Source organism: Calidris pugnax, unplaced genomic scaffold (assembly GCF_001431845.1).
Source record: "Calidris pugnax isolate Ruff unplaced genomic scaffold, ASM143184v1 scaffold15, whole genome shotgun sequence".
NCBI lineage: Eukaryota > Metazoa > Chordata > Aves > Charadriiformes > Scolopacidae > Calidris > Calidris pugnax.
This window is the reverse complement of record NW_015090774.1, coordinates 3,793,945-3,817,827: the sequence shown is the minus strand read 5'-3', so window position 1 is coordinate 3,817,827 and position 23,883 is coordinate 3,793,945. Positions and strand designations below refer to the sequence as shown.

At 38.7% G+C, this 23,883-nt stretch overlaps 1 long non-coding RNA gene across 3 annotated transcripts in view; it reads left to right on the top strand.

Annotated features, from left to right (window-relative positions):
- LOC106890117 overlaps positions 1-23,883 on the top strand; it is a 102,916-nt gene that overhangs the window by 9,311 nt on the left and 69,722 nt on the right. The window lies entirely within an intron of this gene.

The following is a 23,883-nucleotide window of genomic DNA, read 5'->3' as shown; positions in this document are numbered from 1 at the left end:
CAAAAGGAGCTGCAGTGAGGGAGCAACTTTTCTCACTACGTGCTCATCATTCAAAATTTGTAGGTGGAGTTGCTGTTTTTTCCTCACAGCTGTTGAGAGCATCAGACATGAATGCCAAAGTTGCTATGGCTTCGGGTCCTTTCACGGGACTTTTGAGAAGCTGGGCAGAGCGAAGGAACTTCGGTACACATAGAAGGGCTAACACAATCAGATGGAAGTAACCACAGTACTGATAGATTGCCCTGTGTTTGCTAAAATGTGATAAAAGTCTATACCCCTCCCAGGCACCATACAGTGGGTACTTTCTGTAACATTAAAACAGTTTTCATAGTATAATAAAATATAATTAAGCAACACTGCTTTTGAATATGAATTTGGCTACAGTTCAGATGTTTCTCAATAGTTTGAGTCATTCATTAGCATGAAAAATAGCAGTCTTTATCACATTTAGATTCATCTTGGAAGTACGTAATGAGGGAAAATAGCAAGAAAACATATAAAAGCTGTCTGTATAAAAATGCAGTAGCAGCTAAGAAATATAATAAAATGAAAACAACCACCTAGAATTATATGCTAATTAGAATGATTTGTTGTGCCCATAACAACAGAGTTTGATCTAAGTTCTCGATTACTTACTGGTGAGCACACAGTTGGGTAACAGGCAGATAAATTTTCTAGATGCATCTGTCTTCCAGAATGGTCCTATTAATAGTGTTTTCATATGTGGCATTCAACTGGTCACTTGAACTGAACTTTTTACTTAATGTTTAGACGCCTAAATGCATGGTCTACTTGTTGAGCATGGAGATATGTCATGCCTGTGAGTGGTAATAATGATCCTTTAAAAAAATGCTGGTTTAGCTTTTATTATAGGAACAGAGATTGGAAGAAAGTAATCTTTGAGTCATTGAATGCAGTGTTCCACAGCTGTGGGCAGGCATAAAATACAGTGGTTTCCATTCCTGTTTAGCAAGGCACTGCAGCTGCCTTCTCTTCTTTTCAGAATAAAACGGGAAAAAAAATATCTATAAACCAAGCATTAAATAACCTTTAACATAGAATAACCTTTTTTTTTTTTCTCACTTAAACAAAATCAAGATATTTTGTTGTCATTGTTTGTGAAAATCTTGGACCAGCTGTTGTTTTGTTGAACTAATCACAGTCTAGCGTAACCTTACTGACTTTAGAGGCATTAGTTGGAATGGCAGTAGTATTGCATGGTGCATAGTTCAGACCACTGCTGAGATAACATTAGAATATTTTTGTCTGCAGTTCAAGAAATATACAATGTAATACACTGTGTCATAGGGAGTTTCCAATGTATTATGGCACTTACAGTTCTGGGAGAAAAAAAAAAAGAAGAGAAAAATGTGCTAGAAGCCTTAAAAGAGTCAGTCTTACTTTAGTTAGTAGTATTTAATATAGCTTTTATAGTTTTCTGAATCATCTGCCACCCTTTAGCACTGAAAAATTCATTAAAGTGTTTTTGCTGCCTATAGGAGGAACTTTCAGTCTATTTTATTTGATAGTTAACTAAAGTGTACAGTTTTCCTTTCTTCCCTTTCATGGCCAATTAATTTCCCTTATAAAGCCAATCAATTTTGTAACAACTAACCAATGTTACTCCATTAGACCAAGAGTTAGAAGCTGTTCCCAAGCGAAGTCTCTGTGAAATCTGCTAATAAAATGGTCTCTCTCAACACCGATGAGGGCAAGAACACTGTGAACTCAGGGACTCCTATTCACATAGAGCAAAGCAAAGTTAAACAATTTTGCACAGAAACTCTGCAGCGTGTGCATTCCAGCATCACTGCCAGTGTTTTGAGAATGGCTGTGGAGTGCATAGTGTGGCATGGAGTGTGGCACACCCTGGAGCCAAACTGGCTCTAAGGACTGCATATAATTGCACCAAAGCTGTTGTGAATTTGTCAACAGTTCCTAGTGGTCTGTTCTGGGAGAGAGGGATTGGTGTAATGCAGGGGCCTGTGCTGTATGTCAGTCCTCATCAGAATAATAGAATGTTGTATGATTGCAGGTGGTGCCCAGAGAAAACGGTGTAAGTTTCATGGCATTGGGAACAGGGAAAATTCCTCAAAAGTAGAACAGAGGCTGCATTTCTTATTAGCATTGAAAATCAGAGAAATTTCCAAAAAAAGACAAGGAGATTGGCTTTAGGATCACAGGAATTGTTGACTTAAGAATTGGTCATAATTGTCAGTTAATTATAGAAACCAAAGTAACATCACCTTCAATCATCTCTGGAGGTGTTTAAAAGATGGGTAGATGTGATGCTTAGGGACATGATTTACTGGTGAGTTTGGTAGTGTTAGATCGATGATCTTAAAGGTCATGAAAATATAATTCTATGACCATGATTTAAGAAATAAATATGCGCTGTTTTCTGGAGAAGGGTGGCAGAGATATCTTCCTCCAGGTTCATAACATCTGTAAAGAGAGACACAGAGATAAGGTACCTCTGCAGGAGAGACAACTTAGAATTTTCTTGAAAACTTTTTGTTGTTTTAGTAAAATATCTATGTGTTGAAGATCAACAGCTTCCGTGTGATGTGTATCAGGCTTGGGTGGACCTGAAATGAGGAATAAGGACTCAGACTAACCTATGGCTTAATGCACTAATGCTCATGGTATTTACTTGGTAGGTGAGAGAATGACATTTGGAATTCTTATGCCTTACTCACTATAGATGCTTAAATCTTTTATGTTTGTTTCAAGTAAATACTTCTATTAGGTTACAGATAATCACAGAGTAAAATCTACTCATTCATCTTTGCTGAAGATTTTCCACATTTCTTAAGTAATTCAATATGTGTTAAAGGCCTGAACTGTCTTGACTTGGACTTCCAGCTTCCCCCAATCAGCTGCACTCTTACTAAATCTTTGTTCCAATTCTTCCTTTCTTTTCCCTCATTTGTCTTTTGAAAGTTTCATTTCATGGAGAGTGAAATTAATTTCAAATCCTAAAAAATATTTCCTAACTTGCTCTGGCAGGCTTAATGGATAGCTTTTGGGCTTTGGTAGTTTTTGTGTTTCATTTTGTTTGGGTTTTTTTTGGGTTTTTTTGTTTGTTTGTTTGTTTTGGTTTTTTTGTAGATTTGTAGATCTGTGTAAGAAAGATAGATTTTATCTTTGAATCTCTGTTCAAAATATATATCCGGAAATTGTGTGGCCCAGGAGATGCATGGCAAAATGTTTCACATTAAAAGCACATCAATGGAATCCCCTCAAATTAATGTTTACAAATTTACTGATCTAGAGTTGGGATTTGAACAAAGGGATTTAATATCTAGCAGGTGAATTTGGACAGACACCTCTCTGTGGCGATAGAAATGTCACAGATTAGCCCAACTTCTTTCAGCTAAGAGTACAATTTCTACTGGTATTGAGATAATTAATACACAGAAATAAAGTCCAGAGCTTATTGAAAATGTTTAAGTTAGAGGATTGCTACCTCAACTAAGGTATAAGAAGAATAATTTTGATCATGTGTATTTTTTACAAATTCTTATTTCTCTGTGATTCAGTAATGGACACACCTTTTATTTGTTCAATTTTCCCATGAAAATTCATACAAACTCTTTTTGTTCACACAAATATTTGAAGAAGAGCTTCTGTGCATATGAATAAGGTTACTGGAGCATAAATGATCATATTTTTGTGCAAACAAGAGTATTCATGCTGAAATTTCTTAACTAGCTCCCCTACATAAGAAGTCTTTGTGCATCTATGAGTTATGGGTTAGCAATCAGAGGGAGAACAAGAATGTTTTAAAACATAACAAATAAATAAGCTGTTGGTGTGAACTAACACGAGCAGAAAAACTAGAATTAGGAGATCATTGTCCAGTAACAGCAATGAAGAATCACTAAAAGAGCTGTTCTCTGCTACTAGGAGGAAAACTATACTATTCTGATAGGTGATCAGCCTCACCTCAGCCCCAGGAAAGGTAATAGAACAACCAATCCTGGAAACCATTTCTAGCCACATGAAGGTCAAGACAGTGAACAGGAGTAGTCAGCATGGATCCACCAAGTAGTAGTCACATTTGACCAAACTGATAACCTATGATGAAATGGCTGGCTTGGTAGATGAGGGGAGAGCAGTAGGTATTTTTTCCTAGGCTTCAGTAATGATTTCAGTGCTGTCTCCCATAAGATCCTCATAGAGAAGCTGTTGAACCATGGGCTGAATAATCAGACAACAAGGTGGATTGAAAAGTGGGCTGAACGGCCTGTCCCAGAGGGTGGTGGTCAGTGGTACAAAGTCTGTTTGGAGACCAGTAGTTAGTGCTGTATCCCAGGGGTCAGTAGTGGCCCAGTCCTACACAATCTTCATTGGTGGTCTGGAGGATGGGGCAGAGGGTACCGTCAGCAGGTTTGCTTATGACACCAAACTGGGAGGAGTGGCTGCAGGTTGTGCTGCCATCCAGAGGGAACTTAACAGACTGGGGAAATGGGCTGACAGGAACATAATGAAGTCCAACAAATGTAACTGCAAAGTTCTGCATCTGGGGAGGAACAACCCCATGCACCAATATATGCTGGGACTGCCTGGCTGAAGAGCAGCTTTTGCAGAAAAGGACCTGGTGGACACCAAATTGACCATAAGCCAGCAATGTGCCCTTGTGGCAGAGCGGGTTGATGGTCTCCTGGGCTGCATTAGGTAAAGTGTTGCCAGCAGGTTGAGGGAGGTGATCTTTCCCCTCTACTCAGCACTGGTAGAGTGAGAGACACCTGCCTGGAGTGTTGTGTCCAGTTCTGAGCTCCGCAGTATGAGAGTGATACAAAACTACTGGAGTGGGTTTAGCTAAGGGCCATAAAGATGATTAAGAGACTGGAGCATCTGTCATATAAGGAGAGGTTAAGTGCATTGGGACTGTTTGACCTCAAGAGGAGAGGGCTCAGGTGGGAATTTGTCAATGTACATACATACCTGAAGGGAGGGTGCAAAGGGGATGGAGTTAGGTTCTTTTCACTGGTGGCCAGTGCCAAGACGAGACAAAATGAGCACAAACTGAAAGGCAAAATGTTCTGTCTGAGCATCAGGAAACAATTGTTTCTGTGAGGGTGATGGAGCACTGGCACAGGTTGCCCAGGAAGGATGTGGAGATACTTAAAAGCCATTTGGATATGTCCTGGGGCAGCTGGCTCCAGCTGGCCCTGCATGAGCAGGAGATGGTTGAGCTGGATGATCTGCAGAGGTCCCTTCCATCCTCAACCATTCTGTGATTCCATGATTCCCTCAACAGTTCAGAATTTAAAACATGGCAAACACATGCCCATAGCAGAATGTTTTAAAAAGTATCATTGATGCACAACATTCCCTTATAGTCACCAGAGGGTATCAATTTTTTTTTTGGGTTTTTTTGTTTGTTTGTTTGTTTTGGTTTTTTTGTAGATTTGTAGATCTGTGTAAGAAAGATAGATTTTATCTTTGAATCTCTGTTCAAAATATATATCCGGAAATTGTGTGGCCCAGGAGATGCATGGCAAAATGTTTCACATTAAAAGCACATCAATGGAATCCCCTCAAATTAATGTTTACAAATTTACTGATCTAGAGTTGGGATTTGAACAAAGGAATTTAATATCTAGCAGGTGAATTTGGACAGACACCTCTCTGTGGCGATAGAAATGTCACAGATTAGCCCAACTTCTTTCAGCTAAGAGTACAATTTCTACTGGTATTGAGATAATTAATACACAGAAATAAAGTCCAGAGCTTATTGAAAATGTTTAAGTTAGAGGATTGCTACCTCAACTAAGGTATAAGAAGAATAATTTTGATCATGTGTATTTTTTACAAATTCTTATTTCTCTGTGATTCAGTAATGGACACACCTTTTATTTGTTCAATTTTCCCATGAAAATTCATACAAACTCTTTTTGTTCACACAAATATTTGAAGAAGAGCTTCTGTGCATATGAATAAGGTTACTGGAGCATAAATGATCATATTTTTGTGCAAACAAGAGTATTCATGCTGAAATTTCTTAACTAGCTCCCCTACATAAGAAGTCTTTGTGCATCTATGAGTTATGGGTTAGCAATCAGAGGGAGAACAAGAATGTTTTAAAACATAACAAATAAATAAGCTGTTGGTGTGAACTAACACGAGCAGAAAAACTAGAATTAGGAGATCATTGTCCAGTAACAGCAATGAAGAATCACTAAAAGAGCTGTTCTCTGCTACTAGGAGGAAAACTATACTATTCTGATAGGTGATCAGCCTCACCTCAGCCCCAGGAAAGGTAATAGAACAACCAATCCTGGAAACCATTTCTAGCCACATGAAGGTCAAGACAGTGAACAGGAGTAGTCAGCATGGATCCACCAAGTAGTAGTCACATTTGACCAAACTGATAACCTATGATGAAATGGCTGGCTTGGTAGATGAGGGGAGAGCAGTAGGCATTTTTTCCTAGGCTTCAGTAATGATTTCAGTGCTGTCTCCCATAAGATCCTCATAGAGAAGCTGTTGAACCATGGGCTGAATAATCAGACAACAAGGTGGATTGAAAAGTGGGCTGAACGGCCTGTCCCAGAGGGTGGTGGTCAGTGGTACAAAGTCTGTTTGGAGACCAGTAGTTAGTGCTGTATCCCAGGGGTCAGTAGTGGCCCAGTCCTACACAATCTTCATTGGTGGTCTGGAGGATGGGGCAGAGGGTACCGTCAGCAGGTTTGCTTATGACACCAAACTGGGAGGAGTGGCTGCAGGTTGTGCTGCCATCCAGAGGGAACTTAACAGACTGGGGAAATGGGCTGACAGGAACATAATGAAGTCCAACAAATGTAACTGCAAAGTTCTGCATCTGGGGAGGAACAACCCCATGCACCAATATATGCTGGGACTGCCTGGCTGAAGAGCAGCTTTTGCAGAAAAGGACCTGGTGGACACCAAATTGACCATAAGCCAGCAATGTGCCCTTGTGGCAGAGCGGGTTGATGGTCTCCTGGGCTGCATTAGGTAAAGTGTTGCCAGCAGGTTGAGGGAGGTGATCTTTCCCCTCTACTCAGCACTGGTAGAGTGAGAGACACCTGCCTGGAGTGTTGTGTCCAGTTCTGAGCTCCGCAGTATGAGAGTGATACAAAACTACTGGAGTGGGTTTAGCTAAGGGCCATAAAGATGATTAAGAGACTGGAGCATCTGTCATATAAGGAGAGGTTAAGTGCATTGGGACTGTTTGACCTCAAGAGGAGAGGGCTCAGGTGGGAATTTGTCAATGTACATACATACCTGAAGGGAGGGTGCAAAGGGGATGGAGTTAGGTTCTTTTCACTGGTGGCCAGTGCCAAGACGAGACAAAATGAGCACAAACTGAAAGGCAAAATGTTCTGTCTGAGCATCAGGAAACAATTGTTTCTGTGAGGGTGATGGAGCACTGGCACAGGTTGCCCAGGAAGGATGTGGAGATACTTAAAAGCCATTTGGATATGTCCTGGGGCAGCTGGCTCCAGCTGGCCCTGCATGAGCAGGAGATGGTTGAGCTGGATGATCTGCTGCAGGTTGTGCTGCCATCCAGAGGGAACTTAACAGACTGGGGAAATGGGCTGACAGGAACATAATGAAGTCCAACAAATGTAACTGCAAAGTTCTGCATCTGGGGAGGAACAACCCCATGCACCAATATATGCTGGGACTGCCTGGCTGAAGAGCAGCTTTTGCAGAAAAGGACCTGGTGGACACCAAATTGACCATAAGCCAGCAATGTGCCCTTGTGGCAGAGCGGGTTGATGGTCTCCTGGGCTGCATTAGGTAAAGTGTTGCCAGCAGGTTGAGGGAGGTGATCTTTCCCCTCTACTCAGCACTGGTAGAGTGAGAGACACCTGCCTGGAGTGTTGTGTCCAGTTCTGAGCTCCGCAGTATGAGAGTGATACAAAACTACTGGAGTGGGTTTAGCTAAGGGCCATAAAGATGATTAAGAGACTGGAGCATCTGTCATATAAGGAGAGGTTAAGTGCATTGGGACTGTTTGACCTCAAGAGGAGAGGGCTCAGGTGGGAATTTGTCAATGTACATACATACCTGAAGGGAGGGTGCAAAGGGGATGGAGTTAGGTTCTTTTCACTGGTGGCCAGTGCCAAGACGAGACAAAATGAGCACAAACTGAAAGGCAAAATGTTCTGTCTGAGCATCAGGAAACAATTGTTTCTGTGAGGGTGATGGAGCACTGGCACAGGTTGCCCAGGAAGGATGTGGAGATACTTAAAAGCCATTTGGATATGTCCTGGGGCAGCTGGCTCCAGCTGGCCCTGCATGAGCAGGAGATGGTTGAGCTGGATGATCTGCAGAGGTCCCTTCCATCCTCAACCATTCTGTGATTCCATGATTCCCTCAACAGTTCAGAATTTAAAACATGGCAAACACATGCCCATAGCAGAATGTTTTAAAAAGTATCATTGATGCACAACATTCCCTTATAGTCACCAGAGGGTATCAATCTTTACTCACTGTAGATGTTCCATAAATAAATGCTACTGAATTTCAATCAACTCTTGCTCGATTTTCAGAGTTGCAAAAGTATTGAGATATCTCAATGTTTCAGAATAAACTACATAAAGGAAATAAAAAGCCTTAAAATTTGGTATAAGAAAGATAAACTTTACTTTTCTTTTAAAAAAACAGCCATATGAATTTGTGGTTCAAGAATAAACCCGTAAGTTTAAAGACTTATGCTTGGTATTGCATTGAGTAATATCAAGCCGAGAAGAGGGAGGAAAAAAGCAGAGTAACTTGCTTGCATTGACATTACTCTTTAAGTAGGATGTCTGTAGGATCTGGACTCAAACTGCGATTTTGAACTCCTGTCACAGCTAATGCAGGGGTAGAGTTAATGCACAATTAAAAATATAAATTTTAAAAGTCAGCAGCATCACAGTGATCTGAAGTTTTACGCTTTATGCCCACATTTTAGACAGGAGAGATCTACAGTAGTTGCTAACCTTATGGCTTCTAACACAATGAACACAGATGAAGCTGTACATGAATTTGTCACTGCTTTTCTCAGTGCAGCTATAGTCCTTTCTATACCAATTGACTGTCATGATGAAAAATATCACCGTTTGCATGAAAGTAGACCTGTTCTGCAGGGCTGGCAAACTCCTATATTGTCTAAGTATGCATCTCCAGATGAATACTAACATTTACTCAGCACTCCACACATTTTTACTTAGACATTTAAGCTTACAAATTCCTGAACCTGTATTACATGAAATAAATTATTCAAGATTAAGGTTTTTGGAAGTGAATGTCGGAATTTCTCACACACTTGTCACAGTCAAGATATTCTCATGCTATTTCAATTTGTCCATGTTGCAAAATGAATTATGGATAAATTTACGTTTCCCAGAGACTCTTCACACGTATCTAGGCCTAGGTCAAGCAAATATTGTGACACTGGAGGACACTTAAGCACATTTCCAGAGGCTTTAAGGCTACTTATATACATAATTTGCATGACTCACAGCAAAAATTAATGCAAATTAATACAACATTTCTTTGGAAAACTTACACTTTTTTGCAGCTGAAGTAAAAGTTTGAGGAGAGTTTGGCAGGTCTCAGCAAGAGTCAGCTGAATAAGGTGAGCTGAGGCAGCAACACAAAGCAGCGTGGTTGTTCAACAGCCTGGGCAAGAAAATTTGATCCAGCAGCAAAACTGCCTGCCTGGAGTCAGGAGTAGAATTAGGTAGTGTACTGGTGGTCAGCAGCAGTCAAAGGACAGCTGAAGCACCAATCTTTAGGATGCCTAAAGAGCAGAAAGAGGAAAATAATCAGGCTGAAAAACTCAAGACTGCTAAAGAAAGCAGTTCTCCAAAGTAGTTTGATAAGACTATGCAGTAACATAACTAAAGGAGAAGGACAATGCGATGTAAGTGCCACTAAACCACAAGGGAACAGACACTATTGCTTGTCTCTTTGGTTGTGAGTTGTGCAATCTGCATTTCTTAAAACTGGGCACAGACTGACTAGATATTTATGTTAATTATGTATCTGACTTGCCTCCTGATGATCTTATTCAGTTATTAAACATGACAGTATATAATCCTTTTGTCAAACACACTATCCATTAACCATTTTAGCAACATTCAACAAATCTTCCCTGAATTCCAGCCAAAATCGTATGAAACATTCCTGTTTCTGATCCTTTGCCATCTCTGCTACTGTTTCTTTGGGGTCTTCTTGTTGTTAAGAACTGGTTGTCATCCACCTTTTGCTTTCCTCAAAACTCCATTTTCAGGATTCTATACTTCACAGAAATGAGAAGTAACCTTTCTGATAGCTGTAGTATTTAAAGTTCATGAAATATCAGTGTAGAAATGAACTGTAGCTCCACTTTATAACAGATTTCATACTTTTGAATCCCTTTTATACCATGCATTTTTTGTGTCTTTATCAGTTTTTCTTGCTGCACATTACAATTTGTTCTACTGTCTGCTGCAGTTCTGCTAAATTGAGAATCTGCTTTCCCCTGCTAAACACAATTTCAACGGTGATGTAGTGTGCTGCAAAGGTGATGCTCTTAGGTTTAGTACAGCTAAACCCTTCCAACCTCTGTAACCTTTTGAATTATCTTTTAACTGCCTTAATTTCTTTGTTCATCATGCTGTTCAATTACAGATGCGTATGTTAAATGCTGAAATACAGACTCTCATGAAAAAGAAATTTAAACAGTTTACAGAAGAGTCTGTTTCTTTTGTTCATTGAACTGTGACCAGACAAAAACTTTCTGAGTTTCATGTCCTGTAAGTACAGATTTAATCTGCACTTATGACATATGACACTGTGCTCCTTGACAATATTGCAAATGTACGCTAAGATTTTCATGTTTGATCTCCCAAGATTCTAATCTCATAGAAATGTGAATAATAATGCAACATCAAACTGGTTTAGCCAGTGTCTGTAAATATAGACCAAACGTGTAACTGTGTATCACAGCTTCAATATCTCTCTTTGACTTTTGAATTTAACCTGCTGGTAAATGCTTAGAATATTTATGGGCTTAGCAATTACAACAAATGTAACCAGCTTTATTTTAACTTTTGATTTTCAATTCAAGATCATGCTATTCTTCAGGAAGAACTAATTTTAACCCCAAAGGCATTTTTGATGGGGATTTTAGTCATCTTGTTTTCTCACTCAAAAGCTTACAGCTATATTTCCCATCCAACATTCATTTTGGTATTAATACCCAATCTATAATTCAGAATTGTTCCCTTCGTGTATAGGGCAACATGTCAGCCCTCTGTCAGCCCTGACAGAGGATTTTGAAGACTTAGGCTCTCTCTAGAAGTTCTTTTAAGATTTTTTGCACACTTTTTCCTTAAGATGGAGTGCTGATATTTTTGTTACATTGCAAAATATTGTATTTTTTTTATGTTTATGCCATCTAAATATGGATGTTTGGATCTGTGCATATTTCTACAGCTAATACGCTTTCTGTCCATCACAGCTTCTTGCTATTCCGTGATGTTTCTCACTTTATTTTGTCTTTCCATTTTCCAATTTCCCCTTGTGATAATCTGTTTATCCAGTGTAACTGCATCTCAGTTTTCTTCTAGCATCTTTTTGACATGTCCTTACTGCTCTTCCTGATTTAGGTTTCTATCTTGTAGCTGTCACTCCACTCCCGTAGCTTTATATCTTTGATTCCAATCACTATTTGATCTTTTCTAATGGAATCAGTCAGTATGCCATAATTACACAGCTGACTTGTTAAGTGACTGTCAGTCAAACATTCCTCAAATTTAGAGAAATGAAAGAAATTCTGTTCTTTGAGAGGTGCAAATGATAACAATAATGTCCTTCAAAAGTTTTACTTTTCTTAGGAGCACAGTATTTTTCCTACACACTCTCAGAGCCAGTTCTTCCATTCTCTTTTAGTACTGTACTAACAAGGAAATTGAGAATTTCAGCTATTGCTTTATTTAAGAAATAGCTACCTTTTGTGACTGTTTTTGAGTCCAGCTGGTCATGCATAGATTCAAAAGTGTCCTTGAATCTTCTCCATGACTGTGCAGCATTGCCAGAGAACTTTAATTACTTCCTACTCTTAATAGTATTCTTCTCTCTGTCTCTATTTGAAAACTTACTTTTTCAGGAGCTCAATTTGGTATAATGCAACAACTGGAAAATATCTGGTTCTAGAGAAACCCTATGAGGCTAGAAACACTTCTTCTGTATATTGTAAATTTCTTTGCTTATGAAAAAAATGACCAACATATCAAACCTTTTAAAAAAACTACTGGGGAGAGTAATAAAACTGACTTCCTGCCAGTGGAAGTATTAAGTGTTGAACTGCCTCTCTAATGATACTTCCCTTGAGATGGGATTTATTTTATTTTATTATTTTGCTACCCCACCTTGCTCGTTTCTCTTTTATTCTCTATGCTCTAGGACTGTCGTCTTGCTGTGAAGCTGGTGTATGTCTATATATACCAAAATGACAATGTTGTTCAGTGCACAGTGTGACAGTGATGTTCAGCTAAACCCAAAACTATGGTTAGAAACCACCTTGAAACCAGAGCCGTGATTGCCTGCAAGATCATAAGCTTCAAGGTCACACTGGAGTAAGGTCCATAAGCAGCTCAGGTTACAGGGGACAGTATTCATGCAGGGAGACAGCATGGCTGTCATTTGAGGTGGTATGATTTACTATGCCATCTCTGTCCATATATTTTAGTGTGGACTTTTAGTGATCTCTATATAGTCAAATTTTGAGAAAAGACTAGAAAAAATCCAGCTATAATTGTGGAATTGCTGTTATATAACAGTGAGTGATTCTGTTCAGTTTGCTATTTTGGCCCTACTATGAGGAACTGGATCAGATTGCAATAGGGATGCCCATAGGACATGCTGACTAAGGTCTCTTTGTTGACCTGAGGTGAAAAGGATGATCATCACATCATAAAGTTTGAGGGCTGCTAACAAAGTATCAAAAAGGTCAGTACTTTGGCTGTCAGTGTCTTCTTTCACCTTTCCCCCAAATGCCTCAGAGATACTTGGGTCTAGCCCTTCATCTGTCAGGACAGGAATTTCCAAGTCTTTGCTACAATATTGAATTTAAGAGAGCATGGAGAAACGAAAGTCTGCTTTGTTTTGAGTTAATGAATCTCAATAAGAAGATACACCACAATGATACCTATAGATAACAATCAAAAGCATGATGAATGTGTCCTGAAGAAAGCCTGGAAGCTGGTAAGATGATCTAGAGGAGATTAAAAAGTATGCAAATTTATGCAATGTTGAAAAGGGTGGAGTGAGCTGGCCACAGTAAGCCTATGATGTCATATGTTTTACTGAAAATACTGCTCAGTCATGTTCAGAGAAGGAACAATTCATTTAGGCAAGAAGACATCATCTGCAATGCTGAAGATGCTAAGTAGGATTTTGTTACCTTCCTTATGTCATTGTCTCAGCCTCATTGGCTCATGTGTCCTCCTTAGCATCCCACAGTGGACAAGCAGCAGTCTGGTACAGAAGCTTCTTGGGAGATTCCATGCAAGCAAAGCCTGCTGTGACTCCCAGGGTACCAACTGCCCATAGGTGCTATGATGAGGAACCTGAACAGGCTGTACTGGGCTTGTCTTTTTCATATAACTTTCTGTAGGTACTGCTGGGCAACATATAGGGCTAGATGAATCTTTTGGTATGGCCTAGTGCACTTCTTATTTTGTATTGTATAAGTGACAAGAAGAAAAGAAGGTGCAGGTATCAAGCTGTCTCTTTCTTAAAGTTACTTCCATATTAGTTTCCTGCCTTTGTAGGGGATGACTCAGTGCATAACTCATGAGTGACATCTTTAGTGTACTGCATGATGTGGGTGTGCTTTCCTTCTGATGCAGCAAATTGCACAGCTTCGTCATTTCTACTGCCTGGTCATCTCATAATTCAAAGATCTGGTCTTAATGAACATCTAACCCCAGACTTAAGTGATTTAAGAAGAAGAAGGGCATTTGAATGACATTGCCTCATCCACATTAGATACAGGCGCTAAGAAGCATCCTTAGGAACCTAGTCCCGTTGTGGACCTGTTACTGTGTCACATACCCTGATTGTGTGAAGTGTCTCCTCATCTCAGCTACTTACTATGTTGCTAGATGCTGATGGAGAAGGCAGGTCAGATAGGTCTGTATTTTTGTGTCTGTGAGATTGTATAATATTTGGCTTAAAGCAGTACACTATTTGGATAAACATGAAGTTCTGAAACTATCAAGCAAAAATTAGGCAGAAACAGGGAAAGTATGCAGGTAACCCAGGAAAGAAATAAAATGGTTGTTGGTTACTTTTGCAACTTAAGCTCTTGACAAGCTATTCTGTGAAACCACAGTAAAGAAACTAAGTGTAGGAAATTTAGTAAAGAGCAGAGTTTATCTTAAAACACCACCAGCGAAATACTCCATCATCATCTGCTGATTCCCTCATCTATTCATCTGGTGATTACTGTAGAACTTCCTCTGTCACAAAGCCAGGGTCACAGGCTAGACTTTTTGCTGAGGAAGTCGCATTAAAATGGCAGCCCACGCTGAGAGACATCAGAACAATTCACAGCTGGGCAACTGCTGAAACAGCGCTAGGTATAATACAGCATTTCTAAAAAGCTTCATCACATCTAAAAAGCTTCATTTGTGGATTCAGCCTTTATAGCTATGGCATTCACCTTGGAGTTTTCAAATGATTTCTCTTTAGTTATTTAGTTCAGCATCCAAACATGTCTAACCATGCATTGTTCTTTGTGAAAACACTTGACTAGAGAGCTCTGGGTGTTAATGATCTTTAGACATATTAGTTATATGGCCTTCCTCTTCAGAGATAGATCTATTGCACTTGTATCTAGATGCAAATCACCCTTGTCTGGATTTGCAAAGCAATCCATTTTTGTAACTGACTTGTTTATGAAAAGCTGTATTAAGCCTATTTTTCCTTCTGTTTCAATTTAGCAAAGATAATATACTTTCATGAATGATCACCAAACTGAGATTAACTGTCATGTGGGAAGATCATGGTATCCATCTATTATGATACAATGGGTGAAACCCTCACAACTAAACAGCCTTGGGACAGTTTGTCTCACCTGCCCCCATTCTGGATGCTCTTTAACTCATGGTCTTAACCTCCAACCTTAACTATGTTGACTGTGGGTTTCTGTCTCGCATCTCTCCTGGGCACTTCCAGGAATGCTAAGTAGGTGCTCTTCAGTATATCTTTTGAATGGAGGAAATGATATTGACTGTGGATGTATGTTCTTATCTAATGACAAGTCCAGCAACATAGCCTAGTTTCCTCATATCTACTGCAAGCTTGGAGTAAATGTGTGTGTATTTAGTGGATTAAGACACTTGGTAACTTGTTCAGTCATAGGAATGTGATTATGTGCTTGATATATGCCTCAGCTCAGCCAAGAATATAATACACCATGGCATGTACACCAGCAAAATTTGGAAGGCCTGTGCCCTGTAGCAAACATGTAGGCAGGATGCTCAGGGTCTAAAGCAGCCATTCTTTCATGAATCATCCTATGCAAGGAAAGTTCTTTATATCTACATAAAATGAAACTTAAGTTTCTAAGGAGTATACTATACCTGTCCACTACTGATATCCAAAAGCAGATGAGCATCTGCTTCAGTAGGATCATTCTGAGTCCCTCTGCAGTAAATAGTAGATGGAAAGTAAATAAGATATCTAAGGTGTAGACTGTAGATTTTTGACTGCAGATGTTCTGTAAAAGAAGTGGCGTCTTGTAGGCTAAGTATTTGTTACTGGGTATACAGCATTGACTGCGTTATATGACTGACTGCAAAGCTGGGCATATAGTTTTGCAGAAGCTGACTAGTTGTATCACCTACTAAGGTATACAAGTAAGCCCTCGTGCATCTCTTCTCATATTCAGGGCTTGAAAAGGGGGAAAAGATATCTACTGCAGTTAGCTCAGTATAAAATGCAACCAGGAATGCCTCTAGGAAATCCTAGGTTAAGCATTTACTGGCACCAGTAAAAGCTGGAATCAAGCTTAGGAAGGTGAAGGATAGATGCCAAGGGTTGTAATACAGGATATATTATGAATTGCTAATTGGAAATTGACTCTGCTATGCACATTCAACTGCTTACTTTCCCCCAGTGGAAAAAATAAAATTAAAAAAATGAGAACATTTGAGAGAGCAATACCTGTAATGAAGAAGCATTAAGTTTCTTATTACCAAGGTCTGTTTCTATACGGCTCAACAGGAATACCAAAAATCTTTAAAGAAAAGTGTAAGCTGGGCTATTTTTTCAGAAAGATACAATGACATGCTGACTTCTTAGTGAAGGCAGCATAAACACCGTTGGCTTTCAGAAATATGCTGCTTATCTTGTTAGCATGTAAAGAAACACATTTCATCTCAGTGAAAGCATTTATTAAACTATTAGTAAATAGAAGTAAAGAAATAACAACACCTATGAAAAAGAGCTTTGTAAAGGATTTTAAATAGTGTCAGGATGCCATAATGAAAACAAAAAAAGCAAGGGTACAGTAAATTGTGGGAAATTATATTATCAAGCCCGAAAGTATATTTACATGTGTCTGAACATCTCTGGAAAGTCAGAAGACATTTTCTTCTACCTGTGAGGGATAAGGCATACATTTCTGTTTCCTTCTATATGCTAATCTAGTACAGTTATGTACAAAACAGGTAAATGTGATATTGTATTACCGGACAGGGTAGAGCTCATGGTTTAATCTAAGTTAAACTGGGAAATGGCCTAACTTTAATGTTTAAAACAAATTTAGGTGTAAAGTTAGACCAAGCAAGCTATTCAGGCCCCCTACTTTCCTTTTATCACTTAGCTGGGAAATATCTAATACTTAGAACTGTTTCTATTCTAGATTGCATTTTTCTCTACAAGTGTGTGAATAAGGATCTCTGCATAGTTTAGAGTTTGACTGGCTATACACTCAGATGGCAGCTGAACTCCATTGCAGTTGAGAGATGTGGCTCCTGAACTGTTAAAGTCTTCAGAGAGATCTGACCCTCAGGCATTCTCAGAGGGGGCACTTCACCAAGCAAACATACTCAAAGTGTAGGAATCAGAGTTTAGTTCAGAATATGCACAAAGCCAGCATTTGAATTGTTACCTTTTTTGAAACAACATAAAAGTTAGAGCATATCCCTGTAAAGTGAAATATGAGTTCTTAGGTCTCCTCTGCTCAAGTGTGCTGCTTCTGCTCCTGAGAATGCTGTCAGCACTAAGCTGATAGGAGACGCTTTAATTTCACTGGTGAGCTTGCAGCAGTAGGCAGCAAGAACTGGATTCTTAGAGCAAGGGACAAGATAGAGACAGGAAAGAGTTTGGGGAAGACAAGCTATCACCTGGGAGGAGGAATTAAAGTTTTCTGGTTCCTATTTTATGTTAATACATTCTGCTGATTTATTTGGTTTGCTTGTGAGCAGGAAAGTATGTGTGTGAGGGAGAGAGACAGGGAGGGGCACTAGGCTGTAATACCCAGTATTGTCAGGGAGTCTTGAAGTCAATCAGTTCTAATAATTTTTTCCCAAACTGATCTTTAGTAAGATATCCCCCCCCCGCCTTGAGATTAAGCGAGTTTTATATAGTTTTTATGTAGGTGGAGACAGGCTACGTTGATTACCCCACCGGGAGCCTGAGTGTCGTTAAAGAGGCTACACCTAAGAGACACGTCTGTCTGCCTGGCTGCGGGGCTGTGTGAGACAGTGTGCCAGCTGCATTGCTGTGCAGGACCCTCCCCAGACAGAAGTGTCGTGCAGAAGACCTGTGACCTCTCGTAGGCAGCCAGTGCTTCCCTTCATCCCCTCCCTGCAGCACACACTGTTGCCTCAGAGATGACACCAATTTATCCAATGAATATTCATTTAGCATGAAATGTTCAAAGGTTTAAGAAGAAACTGTAATGCAATTTAATTAATTAAATACACAGTAATCTAAAGATCATCTTAAAGTGCTAATCTTATCTAATTTGCTGTTTTAGAAGGATGATATCCACACTATCAATGTCAAAACTATTGAACTGTTAACACAGCACTTAACACTAGCTGTGCCTTAAATGATCATCTGCAGTATAGGTCAGGGCAACCAGATTAACTCTGATTTTAAAAGGTCAAATAATTCTAATGGATTTAAAGTAGTGAATGACAGTTAAGATTCTAAGCATATGCTTAAATATATCAGTAACAACATCAAACATTCACATTTAAACCCAATCTTATGAACACTAGCACTTAATTATGGGCTTTATATTTAAATGCATTTTAAAATGTGCATAGGTTTTGGTGGTGTTTTTTTTTTCTGTTAGGGAAGGCAATTCAGACCAGATTTGTGACTTTATTAGTCTACTAGAGTGTGATAGGAGCTGTCAGCAAACATATCTTTATTACATAGCAATTTGAAACTTTTTTAAATCACTAATAAATACGATAGCTACCCTTCACCCTGGTAAAATGGTAGAAGTAATGAAGACAGAAAGTGGCAGAAGTGCCTGCTGAGATTACAGGTCTGTATTCTGAATTTCTACTCAAAGTGACTAATTTACGGGTTTTGATCCCTTAATAATAAGAATCTGGTTTTGTGGAGTAATTAATAGGTGGGAACTTAAGTAAAGGGAGAAGCCAGAAACCTCCAAAATGCAACTCACAAGGCTTAATAGAACTCATGTCTCCAGTTATGGCATATGGTGTTTGACTGGCCTGTGTTTCTTGGTTAAGCTCCCACGAGTGCTTTGCAGGAAACAGGAGAGCTGCAGCATTTGGGAGCAGCACAGACATCCCAGACTTTTCTGAAGCACTTCCAGACCCTTTTGTCCTCACAGATTTCAGAATGCCAGCAGGCACTCAACACAGAGTTTCAGCACATCCTTGCCTATCCCCTGCTTGCATGGGAGATTAAACATGACCTACATGTCATCCAGAATGTTTTGATCATGTGCAGTGACGTGGAGGTATGTAGGCAACTTCATTATCCAGTACAGAGGCAATGAGTATACTTGGTGACTGACAGGTCTGATAGGATTGTGCAGTAACTGGTCTAAATTGTTGCATTGAACTTGGGAACAAAGACCTATAAACCAAGTACAAAACTTTTCCTTTTATGCTGAGGAGTTTCTTGGATTTAATTCTGAATGCAAATACTGTGACATCTGTTGATGGGTTTGAGAAGAAAGCTTTCCCGGTAAGGACATACCATCCAGAAAGACGGAAGCAGAACTGAAGTCCTGGGAGGGCCTTATAAAAGCTCTTTGCTTTGGAAGATATTTTTTTAAAACTGGCAGCAATAAAATCAATCTTTGCACATAATGCTCAAAGACAACTTCTAATAAATGAAGTGTGACCGAAGTCACATTTTGCATGGGAAAGGTGAGGGAGAACGTACCTAAGATCACTGGCTTTGTCAGCTGGAGGAGTGACTGGAACATGCGTAAATGCTGAGGTTTTTCTTCAATCTAGGACTGAGGCCAGAAGCAAAGGATCTGTCAAGCCAGACAAATAAATGATTAAATGATCTAAAAGTAAGTCTTGAGTTCTGGCTACATGAAAAGGGATTTCCAGTAGGCGTTCTCTTAACTTTAGGCCCACCAGTCTTTGCATTGTCTGCTTCATTATCTTCAGACTGTTCCTCTTCCTCTTACACATAGGTTGCTGTTACATTGATATAATGGCTAATATAGTATCCATCATAACAAGAGGGTCTTGTCCAAATTTCTTTAAAGTTTGTTATCTGTATCAGACATGACCTTTATCCATTATTATGGTTAGTTCCTATGCTGTGCTGGCAATTTGGTTTGTCAAAAAGTAATGGATTTTCTTTGTAGAATTCAAAATTTAAAAAGATAAGACTGTCATAATATCTCAGTCCAGAAAATTCTCCTAAGCAAAATTATTTTCACGGTTTCTTGTAATATCAAGAAGACATGAAATATGTCAGCATCAGAACAGACTAGATTTATTACCTGGAAAATTTATCTCAGTTCTACTCTAAGTTGTTTCAGCAACCGGCAAGAAAGCAACAACAGCAATGTCCACGGCTTGTGCTTAGATGATGGATTTCAAAGATTATTTCATCTTGCCAATTAATTTTCCATTAACAGATTGGTATCTGTGTTGAGTGATTAATGAACATGTAAATTTTTTTCCATTTTTCATGTCTGAAATGCGAGGAAGAAGAAAGGTTGCCAGAGGGAAAAGCAATGACAGGTATTTGTTGGACTGAAAGTTAAAGCTAAGCTAGGTGTCTGATAGTTAGGTGGCACTACATGGTAGGAAAAAGCCTCTGTCACAATGGCAGGGATCCCTCTGCAGCAGTGCTGATTTGATACCTTTGACAGCATGATAGATGGCTTTATAGCAGACTGTGTGCTGTCTTGCCAGGAGATGATACGTACCTCTTTCAGCAGTTTGTACCCTGTTCCATGCCAGACGTTGGCTGGGTTGGTTCATTAGCTAGGCAGCCCTCCTGGTGTATTTCAGTGCATTACAGATCCAGCCAGTCTATTTTCTCATGCAAGAGATAGGAGGAAATAGCTCCTCTGCTGTTTTGTTTCAGATTTGTACACTGGTGTAGCAGCAGGCAGAAGCTTGGACTATAAAGCTGGGAAAAGTTCCATAACTGGCAGTTAGCAGTAATTGTGATAGCTATAACACATTCATATCACACTGATTTTGAGAGGAAGTTCTTTGGCACTTAAGGATGGAGCAAATGATTTCTCCGCCCTTGTCCCTTTTCAGTACTGTAACAGTATTTGGAGGATGTGAACAAACTACACCTGTGGGAGAACATTTCCTCAGAGAACTGTCCCCCAGCTCCCTCTGTAGTCAAGCTAGTCAAAAATGACACACACAGACACACAAAAGACTGTGGGCACAGTTTTTAGGGATTCTGCATTGCTGTGGATTCTTGCATGAGAAGTTGGAAGACAGAGATACTTTTCTTTTTGTTTCCCTTCTTCATGTTCCGTGTTGTGCCTAGTATAGAGGACCCTGAAGATGTTCTTTAGCACTTTGCATATGTCATTGAGCAACGCCGTGGAAAACTTACCAGATAAGCTATAAGAGTGCTCATAGGAACCAGGCACTCAAGTATGAACTTGGTACAGGAAAGAACAGAAGTTCTTAGATTGATAATCTCTTCTAAATATTTGCAGCTAGCCAGAGCCTCATGTTACCAGTGCATTGAGTAAGCACATTATTGAGTCCTGTTGCCTTTGAATTTAATTTTCTATCAACGGCATCTAATGTTCTGCATAAATCATAAATATCTAATGAAGGTTAAAATCTTCAGTATGTAATTAGTCAATTATACATAATATATTAATGTTTAACATGCAGGAACCTTCCTTGACTAACTTTTGAAAGTTTACTACCATTTTACAAAGGAACAAATTCTGTTAAATAATTCCACTAATGGCACAGACAATGCCATTACAGTGAGCATGATTACTTATAAAGTTACAACTAAATTAGAATATTTACTTTATATACTTAGAGAAATCTTACTATGTTTGCATGATTTATAATCCCAAAGTTCCAAATAAATATTATTTATACCTGAATTATTGAATTGTTAAATCCATATTTGATTCTATGAAGAATTACTCTATTTGCTCCCTCTAGTCACATTCCTTCTATTGTTTGAACTTGTTTTTTTTTTCACTTACCATTTTTTCTTCATAGATTATTTGAAAGGAAACTTTTAAGCATAGATAGGTATTTAGGATTTGTTGAAAAACTGCAGGGAAAACTTTCAATGATTATTTGGGGGCATTTTTAATACTTTGATTTGTTCTCATTTTCTTGTTTTCCATAATTATTCACCCTTTTTCTAAAAGAAAAAAATAATTGTACTTCTATCTTGTTCTGACCCTCTTGGGAGATTAGTGTCTAAACATATATTTTTCAGCAATAAATGTTTGTTACTGGAATGTATCGAGTGAATATAAAGACTTGTTGCTCAGTAAGAAGTTTCAAGACAAATCTACTTGGACCGTAAGGAGGTCTGAGGATCACAGTTACAGAATCTTTGCTGATGCAGTGTCACTATGTGTTACATATGCAAGTTTAATCTTCAATTTAGAACTGTTAAAGGGGCAGTACAATAGTAATTTATTTTCTATTGATATAATTACACAGCTTAATATGAAAACAAGTGAAATAAAATGCAGGCTTTCTTTACAAATATGAAATTAATTTCAAGAGCATTTCCTTATTTACAAGATATTAAGTATTAAAACTAATAGTGTGACGTAAGGTAAGACATAAGGTCCCTGATAGAAACTCAATTCCAAAAAACCAACCTAAATTATATTGTAGAGAAAACTTCAGCACAGAGAGTAATTTTAGACTCATCTGTGACATGATACGATATGAGCCAGACAAGAATCCTTCTGTTGTTAATTTTCTTTTGCCTTGTATCACTATAGTCTCTCAAATGTGCACATCTTATTTTCTTGTTGAAACTAATTTAAAAGTCACTTTTAGGGCAAGCATCAGTTCCTTTTTTTTCTTTTTTTTTGGTTTATAATAGAAAGGCTTCCCATTAAACTCTTCAGATGATAATTATGGTGAATTAGTGCTCCAAGAAATCTTTAGCACATTAAATCTACAGTAAGTGAACAACGATTTATTCAAGGTACATTTAACTTTGGCAGCTTGTTAACCAAGATGGTGCTATATACTCTTTCAGACTGAAACAGAAATGCTTTGACTATGGCAAGAAAGCAAACTCCTGACTTAGCAGTTGAGGAAAGCATACACTTTAACTAGTAACTTCTACATCAAGAAGAGATATGGAACAATTTATTATTGTAAAAGAGATCAGCCCTGGAGTTTAAGTAGAAATCTGAAAGAGTGTTATAGATCTGATACAAAAATGAAGGAATGAAATATGTTATCTGGAAAAATACTGCTTCTGTAAGGATGTGGGGGAAAAAAACGAAAAATTTCAATCTATTTAAAAATTGTTTTGCTTGCATTTGAGAAGGTTTTGCACTTGTCTTGTTAAAACGCTTGGTAAAGTACAGTATAAATTTTTGGTTAATGTTGGTTCGGAAGAATACCTTATCCCTTCAAATCTTAAAATTGGGCTTCAGTTGGGGAAAGTTTGCAGCTGATATCTTACTGCATGCTGGAGTGTCCTCCTGAATATATCTCATTGTTGAAAGACTTCTCTGCATCTTCTGCATTACGAGGTCATTGCTATTTCGGAGGCCTCAGTTCTTCTTATTAAAATCCAGTCTTGCTGTTATTGATTTATCTTAAAATCACATTCTTTTCAATGCAGATTAAGGTAAAATGTTGATAGAAGTATTTGCTTAGAATATCCAAAATAGATAAACATTTAAGAATATTTATAAAAGATATAGAGATATGAAAAAAAGTTTTAATTACTTAAAATAAGAGCAAATTAGATTTATCTCCTTTTTTTTTCCTTTCCTTTTTCCCTCCTTCAGATGATTTTTCTTTTTTTCTTCTTCTAAGAAAAAATTTATCAAGGTTTCTTCTTTGAGTGTGTATTATATTTCAGGTTGCATCTATTAGAGAGCTTTAACCTTCCTAGCCTTCACGCCAGAACACTCCCAGAGGATACCTCCTTCTAATGCCTCTGTTAGCCTCTGTAAACCACTGTTCTTTTGAAATTACCCACAGACTTCAGACAGATTAAGACTTTCATCCAGGGGACAGTCTTACTGTTCTTCCTCAAAATAATCTGCATTTTTCTATTCAGAACAGTGGCTTGGCGGAGGTGCCTGGAGATTAACATCTAATATTGTTTTAGAGGTTCTTGAGTGTCTGACCCAGCCTCCAGCTGGTGACCCAGAAGGGAGTAGATTTCCTGTAGTTCCTGAGCGACGGCAGGCCCTGTGTG